Source organism: Giraffa tippelskirchi, chromosome 10 (assembly GCF_054371585.1).
Source record: "Giraffa tippelskirchi isolate mGirTip1 chromosome 10, T2T-mGirTip1v1.2.pri, whole genome shotgun sequence".
Taxonomy (NCBI): domain Eukaryota; kingdom Metazoa; phylum Chordata; class Mammalia; order Artiodactyla; family Giraffidae; genus Giraffa; species Giraffa tippelskirchi.
The window spans coordinates 123230294-123242268 of NC_137284.1; the positions used below are offsets into that span (position 1 = coordinate 123230294).

At 42.1% G+C, this 11975-nt stretch overlaps 1 long non-coding RNA gene across 1 annotated transcript; it reads left to right on the top strand.

The window, feature by feature from the left end:
• Nucleotides 1-833: 833 nt before the first annotated feature.
• LOC145522800 (uncharacterized) lies at nucleotides 834-1493 on the top strand. Its single transcript, XR_014066174.1, has 2 exons — nucleotides 834-876; nucleotides 1139-1493. It is a non-coding gene; the product is annotated as an uncharacterized LOC145522800 (long non-coding RNA).
• Nucleotides 1494-11975: the final 10482 nt, after the last annotated feature.

An 11975-nucleotide genomic window follows, 5' to 3' on the forward strand; every position in this document is an offset into this window, starting at 1 on the left:
AAGAAACTTTGGGGGCAGGACTGGGCATTGATATATTATTTTGTAATCTGCCAGGTGATTCTAAGATGCAACAAGTACTGTGAAGTACTTTGTTAAGTCAATTACTAGACATGATTGAAGAGAAACATAATAATAATAACAACAACAAACAAACTAGACAGAGAAAAAAAAGAAAGATGATGAAATGATAAATATATGGAAGAAGTTAGGGGACACCAAGGCTAAAATGAGAAATTTGATCTATATCCCTTAAGCATTCCAGGAGAGACTAGAGAGAGTGATGGAGAAGAAATAGAGAAAACTTAAATATTTTCTCAAAACAAGAAGGTGCATGAAAGCCATATCGGACTCTGAGTAGATAAATATAGAGAATCCAGGCCTAGACACAACATGAGAAAACGTCACAAGAAATGCCAAAGTAGGTGTGCATAGAGAACAAGGAAGCATCTCTAGTACTGATGTGACTGTTATAAGAAAAAGTTTAAAATGCCATTGGAGTGTCAGAGCTTATTCTGAGTACAGTCCTACTCAAACCTACACAAGGTTACTTACCAAGCACCATCTACATACAAGGGCAGTCCTAGGAATTGGCAGACCAAAAGGTGAATAAGACACAATTTAAAAACTTAAGTGGCTCAGATGGTAAAGAATCTGCCTGCAATATGGGAGACCCAGTTCGATCCCTGGGTCGGCAGGATCCCCTGGAGAAGGGAATGGCTACCCACTCCAGTAATCTTGCCTGGAGAAGTCCATGGATAGAAGAGCCTGGTGTGCTACATTCCATGGGGTCACAAAGGGTCGGACACAACTGAGTGACTAACACTTTCACTTTCTAAGAACTCTAAGGGAAAAGAGGACAGGCATGCACAGAATTTGGTAGGTTACACTGATAATAATACCAATACTTCAACCCTCCCTGTATCCATACATCCATTGTGTCTTGTGACTTCACTGTTCTTTTTTTTCTTTTTAAATTTTTATTGGAGTATAGTAGCTTTATAATGTGTTAGCTTCTACTGTATAGAAAAGTGAATCATCTATACATATATTTATATCCTCTCTTATTTCTGTTCTTCTTAGAGTTTATTTCTTAGGGTCTTAAAAATGGGCTGACCTTGAGACTTTCTTTGACTAACAGAGTTTGTTGGACTTGACAATGAGACAGTTTTGAACCTAGTCCTGAAGAAGCTATGAGAGTTTCTGCTGCGCTTGCCTTCACTCAGATGACACAGGCTAGACTGCTGGAGGCTGAGGCTTAGGGAGCAGAGATCAGTTATCCCAGTCACCCACTTATGAATGTGAGTGACCCCAGCAGAGCTGACCACCCCAGATGCTCCATGAGTAAATAATTATAACTGTAGACCACCGAGATGCCACTGGTGACAACACCTCATATTCAAATGTGTCAGAGGACACAGCAAATATCAGCAGGAAAATAACTCCAAAATCGAAACTCTTTCTCCTCTGCCGTATTAAACTTGTTTCCTCCGCTTCACAAAGTTCCGGCTAGTTCTTTACCGCGAACACGTTGGTGGCAAAAGTTGTGAAGGGTGGCGGCAGCTGGAATCTCTTGCCCTTAAATAGCTGTCAGTTCAAAACTATAAACAGTAAATACTGTGAAGCCTGTCTCAAAACCGCAGCCCAGGGGAGCCACAGAAATTGGATGCCTTGTAGAAATGATCTTTAAATAAAGGTTGAATACAATAGCCTTGGGGATAGTTTCAAACAGTGGCTCGAGACAGAGGTGCCTAATGGAAAGCGTTGCCAGTCTGGGCTTCCAGGGCCTCGGAGGCACCTAATGAAAGAGAGAGCTTCGGAGTTCATCTCGGTGTTGGCAGAGGGGCCAGAAAGACCCAAAGTATATTTGATTACAAATAAAATTGAATTTCAAAACACTTAAAAAAAAAAAAAAGACCCAGAGTATTTGCTAACGTCCAGGAAAATCGTCTGCTTGTGGACGCATTCATCAGACTTGAAAAGATAATAGGCAAAGTAAAAAGCTGGACTTTGTCTCAAAGCTTCCATTCTTATAGGGAACGGCATGCGCCACGCCCCTCGCCATAAATCCTTCCCTTTCTGGGGAGAGCCTCCAGCCCGGGGCGCTGGGGGAAAGGAGGTGTTGAAAGCAAGGCAGAGCAGACAGGGGAGCCCTCTTGATGTCCTCCGACAGCAGGTGGCCGGCAGCTCTGCCTGGCAGTCGCGCAGTACGCACTCTGAAGAGATCAGAGCAGCTTAAGCCCCTAAGAGGAGTCTTTGGGGACCTTGAGGTCACAGGGGGCAAGATGCTGCAGCGCCGGTAGGAATGGCCTCGGGAAACTGTCGCTGTAGCCACCCTGTCGCGGATAGAGTAGGAGTAGAGCCCTAAGAAGAGCGGTGCTGCGTTGGGGGTGGTGGGGATGGTGGTTACCAAAACCCCGCTCATTCTCTAAACGCTTAGAGCCTGGATGCCCAGAGGGTAGGCATTCCTGGAAAGGGTGCAGACCCTGGCTCTTCCACGCCATCGTCCAGCAGCCACAGAGCAACCGCCACCCCTTGTTTTCAGTGTCCGCTGAGTCTATAATACTGCGCCCTGGTTAACTAACCAGAGCTCCCCTCTCCGCAGTGGCTGAGGGCTGGGCCGCGAACTCAGAGCCCTTTGTGGGTCCCACCGTCACATGTCCCAGGTGCGTCCTCCTCTTCCACCCCTCTCCCCTGCTCCGCCTTCTTGGACCTCAGGCCACCACCCCACTGCCTGATTCCCGAATCCCCCTCTCCATGAGTTACCACCAATCCAATACTTCCAGGCACCTGTGCATCTTGGCACCTGGCGGGAGAGGTCTGGGGGTGGAGAGTGTGCCCCACTAATCCTGTAGAATCAATGCCAAGGGCATGAGCGGATGTACAGTTGTGCCCTGAGCTCCTACACCACCTAGACACTTATAGGTCATTCACAGGCTAGAATAACATTGTTGTTGTTTAGTTGCTAAGTTGTGTGGAACTCTTTTGCTACCCCATGGACTGTGGCCCGCCAGGTTCCTCTATCCCTGGGATTTCCCAGGCAAGAATACCCGGAGTGGGTTGCCATTTCCTTCTCCAGGGGATCATTCCGACCTAGGGATTGAACCCACATCTCCTATATTGGCAGGCGGATTCTTTACCGCTGAGCCTCCAGGGAAGCCAGAATAACATGGCATCATGCTAACATTTCCTGATGTGAAATTTGTCCATCTCTTATTAAAATGCCCCCAGTTTCACACAATATACTCCGTTTTGTTATCACATTTACAGTCTGTGGATTTCTTCCTCACAAGCCTTGCAGGAGGAAGCATCCTATGAGGAGACCAGACCAGCAATCCACACAGATGCTAAGCTGACTCCACACACAAAACTGTTCAATATTTCCGCCTCACATCTACAAATATGACTATTAATAAACTGTTTTGATATTATCTGCTTTTTGTTTTTAAAAAATATAATCCATATCAAGTGCTTAGCTCCAAATCTTGGCACATAGTAAGTCCTCAGTGTTAGCTAGTTGCTATTACGCTAATGATTATTTCTGAAAATACTATGGCAATTATTAAAATCTTTCTTTTGAATTAGCTCTTAATTGGTAGGCTGTGTGAACCCTTTTCAGAAGTAGTTTAAAGTAACTTTTTATAGGGCCAGGCATCTCAAGTTTTCATATTTCTCTGACTAAATACAAGAAAAGCTGACAAAGACAAAATGACAAAAATATTCAGTTTATTAATTTAAAAAACCACTTTTTTCAATTTCATTATCAAATAGAGCAAAGATATTAAGAGGAAGATAGAAATTCATATTTGTGTTTTATTAAAAAAATCTAAATTGAAAAAGTAATAGAAAACATGCAGAGATTCTAACAATTTTATGTTCATAATTTTGTAATATGATTCCTAAAATGGTATAAAATTTTGATCTCACAAACTTGACTCTGCCCCTGAAAACACATAAAACAAAAACTATTAGACATACAAGGGAGTTAAATAAATTAAGCTTTCATATATTTGATGACTGGAAAACAGGTGTAGGTTAATCTTTAACCACACAGAAAGATCATCTTGATAAATTACATAGGAAAAAACAACATGTAACATAGGTTTTGGGTTTCCCTGGTAGCTCAGTGGTAGATTATCTGCCTGCCAATGCAGGAGATGTGGATTTGATCCCTAGGTTGGGAAGATCCCCTGGAGAAGGAAACAGCAAACCGCTCTAGTATTCTTGCCTGGGAAATCCCTTGGACAGAGGAGCCTGGCAGGCTATACAGTTCACGGGATCGCAAAAAGAGTTGGACATGACTTAGCAACTAAACAACAACATAGGTTTTAGGTTTTAATACATATGCCCTGCAGTCAAATCAGTTCATGAAGCACTCAGATCAGTTCACTTTTTGGAATTCACCTTTAAACTCTTAGTTGGCATATTAATGGCTCTCAGGAAGCGGCTATTCTCCAATATAAAATAAAAAGTTAAAAAAATTAAAAAGGAAAAATATCTCCTCCTTTAAAATCATGAAGTGTTAGACTTTTAGATCTAATACAAATGACTACCTAGTTTCCTTAGAAGTAGAAACTTTAAAACATCAGTTAAGGAATCAGTAGGGTCAAAGTCTGATAAGATGAGAATCCCTAAAAATTATATGCATCCCTGCAGAGTAGGGTTCACCCCAGTTTGCTTGGAAATAACCTGGAGTGCAAGGCCCAGTTTTCTAGGTCTCCATGTCCACCAGGGGAAGAGTTGCACCCAGTTCAGTTTCCAACACGCCCTCTATCTTCCACGTCTCCAGGCTCTGGGCTGCACCATTTCTCAGCATCTCACCAAACAAGTGGCATCTGGGCTCAGATAGCCTGATGTCCAAGCCCCAGTGTTAATTCCCTGACCACCAGGTCACTCATGCTGTCATTCTGCTTTTAAAACAGAGCAGCAAGGGAAATGCTACCTTCTCTCCTAAGTAGAGCCCAGAGCCCTCAGGCCCAAACATGTGGCCACAGGGACCAGTGACCTGCTGGTGCTGGTCTCTGCCCGAGGCTTTGGCTCAACAGGTGCACATGACCTACACACCTATGTCTTCTGGTTGCTTACAGAGTGGGACCATTCAAATGAGTTAATTTTAACTAAGTGAGATTGTCCTCGATAAAGGACAGAAATGGTATGGACCTAACAGAAGCAGAAGATATTAAGAAGAGGTGGCAAGAATACACAGAAGAACTGTACAAAAAAGATCTTCACGACCCAGATAATCACCATGGTGTGATCACTCACCTAGAGCCAGACATCCTGGAATGTGAAGTCAAGTGGGCCTTAGAAAGCATCACTACGAACAAAGCTAGTGGAGGTGATGGAATTCCAGTGGAGCTATTTCAAATCCTCAAAGGTGATGCTGTGAAAGTGCTGCACTCGATATGCCAGCAAATATGGAAAACTCAGCAGTGGCCACAGGACTGGAAGAGGTCAGTCTTCGTTCCAATTCCAAAGAAAGGCAATGCCAAAGAATGCTCAAACTACCGCACAATTGCACTCATCTCACATGATAGTAAAGTCATGCTCAAAATTCTCCAAGCCAGGCTTCAGCAATACGTGAACCGTGAACTTCCAGATGTTCAAGCCGGTTTTAGAAAAGGCAAAGGAACCAGAGATCAAATTGCCACTATCCGCTGGATCATCAAAAAAGCAAGAGAGTTCCAGAAAAACATCTATTTCTGCTTTATTGACTATGCCAAAGCCTTTGACTGTGTGGATCACAATAAACTGTGGAAAATTCTGAAAGAGATGGGAATACCAGACCATCTGACCTGTCTCTTGAGAAACCTGTATGCAGGTCAGGAAGCAACAGTTAGAACTGGACATGGAACAACAGACTGGTTCCAAATAGGAAAAGGAGTACGTCAAGGCTGTATATTGTCACCCTGCTTATTTAACTTATATGCAGAGTACATCATGAGAAATGCTGGGCTGGAAGAAGTACAGGCTGGAGTCAAGATTGCCGGGAGAAATATCAATAACCTCAGATATGCAGATGACACCACCCTTATGGCAGAAAGTGAAGAAGAACTAAAGAGCCTCTTGATGAAAGTGAAAGAGGAGAGTGAAGAAGTTGGCTTAAAGCTCAATGTTCAGAAAACTAAGATCATGGCATCTGGTCCAATCACTTCATGGGAAAAAAATGGGGAAATAGTGGAAACAGTGTCAGACTTTATTTTTTTGGGCTCCAAAATCACTGCTGATGGTGATTGCAGCCATGAAATTAAAAGATGTTTACTCCTTGGAAGGAAGGTTATGACCAACCTAGATAACATATTTAAAAGCAGAGACATTACTTTGCCAACAAAGGTCCATCTAGTCAAGGCTATGGTTTTTCCAGTGGTCATGTATGGATGTGAGAGTTGGACAGTGAAGAAAGCTGAGCACCGAAGAATTGATGCTTTTGAACTATGGTGTTGGAGAAGACTCTTGAGAGTCCCTTGGACTGCAAGGAGATCCAACTAGTCCATCCTAAAGATCAGTCCTGGGTGTTCATTGGAAGGACTGATGTTGAAGCTGAAACTCCAATAGTTTGGCCACCTCATGCAAAGAGTTGACTCATTGGAAAAGACCCTAATGCTGGGAAGGATTGGGGGCAGGAGGAGAAGGGGATGACAGAGGATGAGATGGTTGGATGGCATCACTAACTCGATGGACATGGGTTTGGGTAAACTCCGAGAGTTGGTGATGGACAGGGAGGCCTGGTGTGCTGCGATTCATGGGGTCGCAAAGAGTCGGACACGACTGAGCGACTGAACTGAACTGAACTGAGATTGTTTGTGTACTTTGGCAATGATACCATCACCTCAAAAATTAAGCTTTACTTCTCATGGTATGTTCATAAACTCAAAGAGTTAGCCTTTTTTTTTTTTGGGTAGACATTTTGTACTAATTCAGTACTTCTCAACTGAGAATTTCAAAGGGATTTAAAACTGATAGAAATCCTAATGCCCACATGTCATAGGGGACATGACTGAAGGGGAAATTGAAGGGGAAATTGACTCACCGCATGGCGCTGGGTCTAGACATTAATTACTAGTAAGTGAGCTGGATGCCTTCAACAGCCATCCTAAATTCTCTTCTGTAATGTGTGTCATATATGCATGAAGAGCAGGGCATTAGGGTAGCTTTTCTTGATAAGTTAGTGAGTTAAAAATATTAATACATTTTCTTTTTCCCAAAGATAATGCCTTATCTTCTTACCATGGGCATTAGCCTATAATAAATACATAATTAGGAGAAAAAAAACTTCAAAGTGGATAACTCACCCACAGGCAGCCATCTATTAAGTATGTTTCAGGGGCTAATCAATTCATTTGGACTACAACTAATTGAAGAACCAATACTTATTTGCATGAATTCAGTGATTCCCTGTGAATCTTCAAACACAAAGATTTTCACTAGATTATGGGAGTCCGTGCATCTGTGAAGGGTCACATGTTAGCCAAATAGCTCATGTTTTTTTAAGCTCTACCAGTATTTTATATCTCTTCTGCCTGTTTACTAAAATTAAGTCATGAGTTCCTAGAGAATATTTTAGGAACCTACTAATAGCTTGTTGAATGAATATACAATGGATATTGGAAGTTCAGTGTGATCAGAATATACAGCATTAGGGCCAAACATAACAGGAGCACTAGGAGCATTAGGGCTGAATGTTATAACATTATAACTTAAAGGCCATGACAGAAAGGAAAATGGGAACAAGGGCTAGAGGTAGGTGTCCACATCCTACAGATCAAGCACGGTTCTATCCGTGGACACCAAGAGGTGTTTGGCAGTGAGATATTCAGGGTAAACGGACCTGATCTTTTCAAACTCTGAGGGGACAATTAACACAGATCCCTTGGGGCACTTACCAACCCTCTCTTCTGATGTTTCCAGGATCCATAAATGGGCTACTAGGAAAAGCCCCTTGGTAACATTGCAATTGGCAAAAAAATTCAAGCTAAAGAAAGCCCAGATGGATTTTTCTCTTTTTTTTACCTTATACTTGATATCATGAAGAGAACTATGAGATAATATTTCTGGTTAGCCAGGATTTAGCATTTTTTATTAGGCAAGTAATTATCAGGAGACCATAGCCTTTTTATTGTTCTAAATCCAATGAAGCAGCTGCCCCTAGTCTGACCCCTGGGGGCTCTGCCAGCTGAGGCTCAGCAGGGCAAATCCCAGTGAATCCTCCCATTGTCATCTCTTCAGCGGGTTCCCCAGTCCCTGCCCACTTCCTGGCCCTGCACTCTCCTGCACTCATACACACTCTCCAACCAGCTTCTCAGCACAGCTCGAACCACCAGAAAGGAAGCTTGTCCCTCCTAAGAAATCAAGATCTTGCCTTGCATTCCTTCCTACCAAAATGTTCCAAACCTTTTTTAGGAAGGCAGTACTCGTAACACAACCAGATATAAATACTAGCTGCGGTGCTACTAAGCACCTGCCACCTACTGCCTTGCTAGGGTTTCCTATAGTGTTTTTTCCTCTTTATTTTTTCCAATTAGATCTGTGTTTGATGAAATTGTTTATAATCCCTTAATGTTACTACCAAACAAGTATGTGAGAAATAAAGATTCTTGAAATTATTTACTTCATATATAAAGTCCATGTGTATGCAGAGCTAAAGATGTTACAATGAAGTTTATAATGAACTACTGAGAAATTGCTTGAGAAATTATTTGAGAAATTGTTCATACAACAGTATGTATTATATAGGGAGTCACTCAACAGCATCACACAAGAACTCAGACGATAGAGTGAATTGACAAGATTGACAGTCACTACATAAAATTCCCACCTCAAGTATAGTTAGGGAACAACCTGACTATCCTAGAAGCAGTCTCAGATTGGCATTTGAAAGGACTTCAGAAAGGAGCTTCCAAAGAGCATGTCAAAGGGTAGGGAAAAAAAGAGCATCCCACAGCTCACATATGACTGGTTTAAAATGGTGGATTTGACGCTGGGGGAAAATGGCAAGATCAGCATAGCCTCCATCACCATGATAGCAGGTAGGGTTTATGGTGGTAAACTAAGGAGGAAAGGCAGATTCCAACTGGGTGAGTGATCATCCCAGTAGGATCCAAGGACTCAGGTAAGCCAGAAATGTAAGGAGACAGAGGCTGAGTGCAAAGCATGTCCTAAGGAGTGCCAAGGGAAGTTGCTTCTGCTATCAAGTTCAAAAGCAAAGTGTGGGCATAGAAAGATAACAAGGCCAGGAGGCCCAGGAAGCAGGGAGCTGCAGGGGCAAAGCAGGATGTGCAGGACAAAGGAAAGACTGAAGAGAGAAGTGAATATGACAGCATGAGTGCGCAGCAGTGTGAAGACAGATTCGTGGCCCATGAGTGATTTAGTTTGGTTTAAAGTAATGGCATTATGGCCAAAAGGTGGTCAATTGACCTCCATTCTGAATTGCCATTTATTCTTGCCTAACTAGTGCTGAATAGAATAGGAGGGTGGAGATCCCTCAGGATGTTAAGAACTACTTTGGAGTTGAAAAGAGAAACCAGGCTTTGGGTTGTGGTCAAGAACCTGATGTCAGCAAGGAAGCTGCTAATACAAAATCTGAGCAACTGAGAGAGAAAACTAGGGTCCGGTGTTCAAAACCGGCATGAAGCTTGAAAAAAGGAAGACTAGAGGACTAGGACAAAGTCACATGGTTAATATGCATCTGCACTGACCTCTAGAAAAGAATGAGGAGGTCTCCTTTTTTCCTGGTGTTATTGACTATCCTTTACTTTTCAAAACCTGCTCTTCTTTTGGTTAACATATTCCACTCTCTCTGGCTAATGGTACAGTCATGCCTTCTCTCTCACTTAGGGAGATGATGGCCAGGGAGCCTTGGTGACATCACTGCTTTTTTCCCCCTTTTCCTTAGTACCACGGACTACCACCAGGCTCCACCCTCCTTTTCTGCCAAGCAGGTGGTCTTAAAGATGGAGGAGGGTGTCTGATGTAGATGCAGATGAGAATGTATATGGTGTTGATATGTTTTTTAAACTTTTGATAATAACCTATTGAGTTCTCAACACAGCAGTCTACTCCACCAAACTTCTACCTGAGGTTAGCCAAAATTACTCATCTAGTCAAACTTTCTGAGGAGAAAAATTGGGTTATTACTGCGTGACATTTCTAAATCACAAGGCATAGAAGCAAGTTTAGTCATCAGGTGATCTGACATCAGGTTTCATGACAGCTATCCAGCTATCGAATTTTCATGAGAGTTGATAAACTCCAAAGGACAAGCTGCTAAAACTCAAGTTTCCAAGTTTGACAAAAGCCTCGAAAGGCGCCTTATAAATGTGAAAGCAAACTCATTCCCAGTGATTGCACATTCAGAAATCCATCTGAAAACAATCATCTAAAACATGGACTAAAGAACCATTACATAATTATTTATATTAGCTGAATATTGTAAACAAATGTTCAACACTGTGGAATTAGTAGGTATATGGGAAGTGATGAAATTCCATTTGATGGACTATCGTTCAGCTATTAAAACTGATGTTTACAAAGAGTTTTTTAAAGCTTGGAAAGATGTTTACATTACAATTCTAAGTGAATTATGAGACTTCACCAATGTATGTGCCTTATGACCTCAACTATTTCATAACATGTACAAAAAAACCAAGGATAAAACATATACAGATATTTAACTGTGATTTTTGTTCTCTGAGATTATAGGCTTTTTTTTTCTTTTTACTCTTCTGCTATCTCCATCTTTTCCCAGTAAGCATATATAACTTTTATAATAAGAAAGAATATATAAATATATAAGACATTTCTTTTAAAAGTGACAGTCCCAAGGCAGCACTTGACTTCACTGTAGTCCTTTTATGCATGAATCAACATGACGTTGAGAAGCAAGGGGCTCTGAGCCATTGTAACAAGATATGCGGGCCAGCCAGAACCAGAGCTGAGAGAATTCACAGAGAAAATTGAAACCATGAAGCCCAATTTACAGAAGAATGGTAAAATGGATATGACTGTGAAAAAACTTGTGGGGGATTTTTGGTTACAGTTCTGTTATGCAGCTTTCTGGCAGCCAGAAGAAGCAGTCCTCTATTTCACAGAAAAGGGTAAGGAGAGCTCAGAGGTTAAGTCTGTGATAAAATTCAACATTTCATTGTGACCAAACTCACAGCAAAGAAATCCAACATAGTTAACTTTTTAGGTGGCAAGTTTCAGAGACTCACTCAAGTCAGTTCAACTCAAAGGACCAGTTATTAAGGACACACATGGAGTGAGAAGCAGGAGAAATTTTTCTGAAGGACAACAAAGGGGAGAGTGTGAAACCAGCAGCTATCATTAGGGCAAGCTTCATTGCCACCTGGCACAAAGAGTCTCTGGGTCTGAGGATGTTCTAGAGACTTCAGCAGTAAGAGTCCACACCTGGTCACTAGTGCCCCTGTATCCATACAACTCAAGCCCTCTGAACATGGCTTTTGTTTTTGTCCTGGTATCAACTGACTCCTATACCTTCTTACTCTGTGTATATCCTGAACTGCATATCTTCTGCTCTGTCCCCCACCAGTTTATTTGCCTATGGCTCATTATGGCCGTCATAAATTTCATCTCCTCCATGGCATTCTATGGGCTTCAATTTTGGTCAAAGAGAAGACAAGCACCTCATTCTCTCTGTATCCCGAGTACAAAAAGGACTTGAAGTGTCTCATCTCTTATTTACAGTAAACCATTTGATAAGCCCCTGATAAGCCCACGTCATGGCCCCTCTGGCTTTACATGTTTTCTTTCTCCTTGTCCATGAAATAGAAATTCTACCTGTGACGGTCCAGCAGGAAGGAGTTTTAGGGTAAACAAGAAGAGACAGGACAAAAAAAAAGGTTATAACACGAGGATGGCACCCAAGACTTCATGCCTAGCATCTTCCGAATAGCCATAGACTGAGTTCTGTTTGCCTAATGAACATTTAGGGTGGAGAATCCTGACTCTGGAATGTTGAC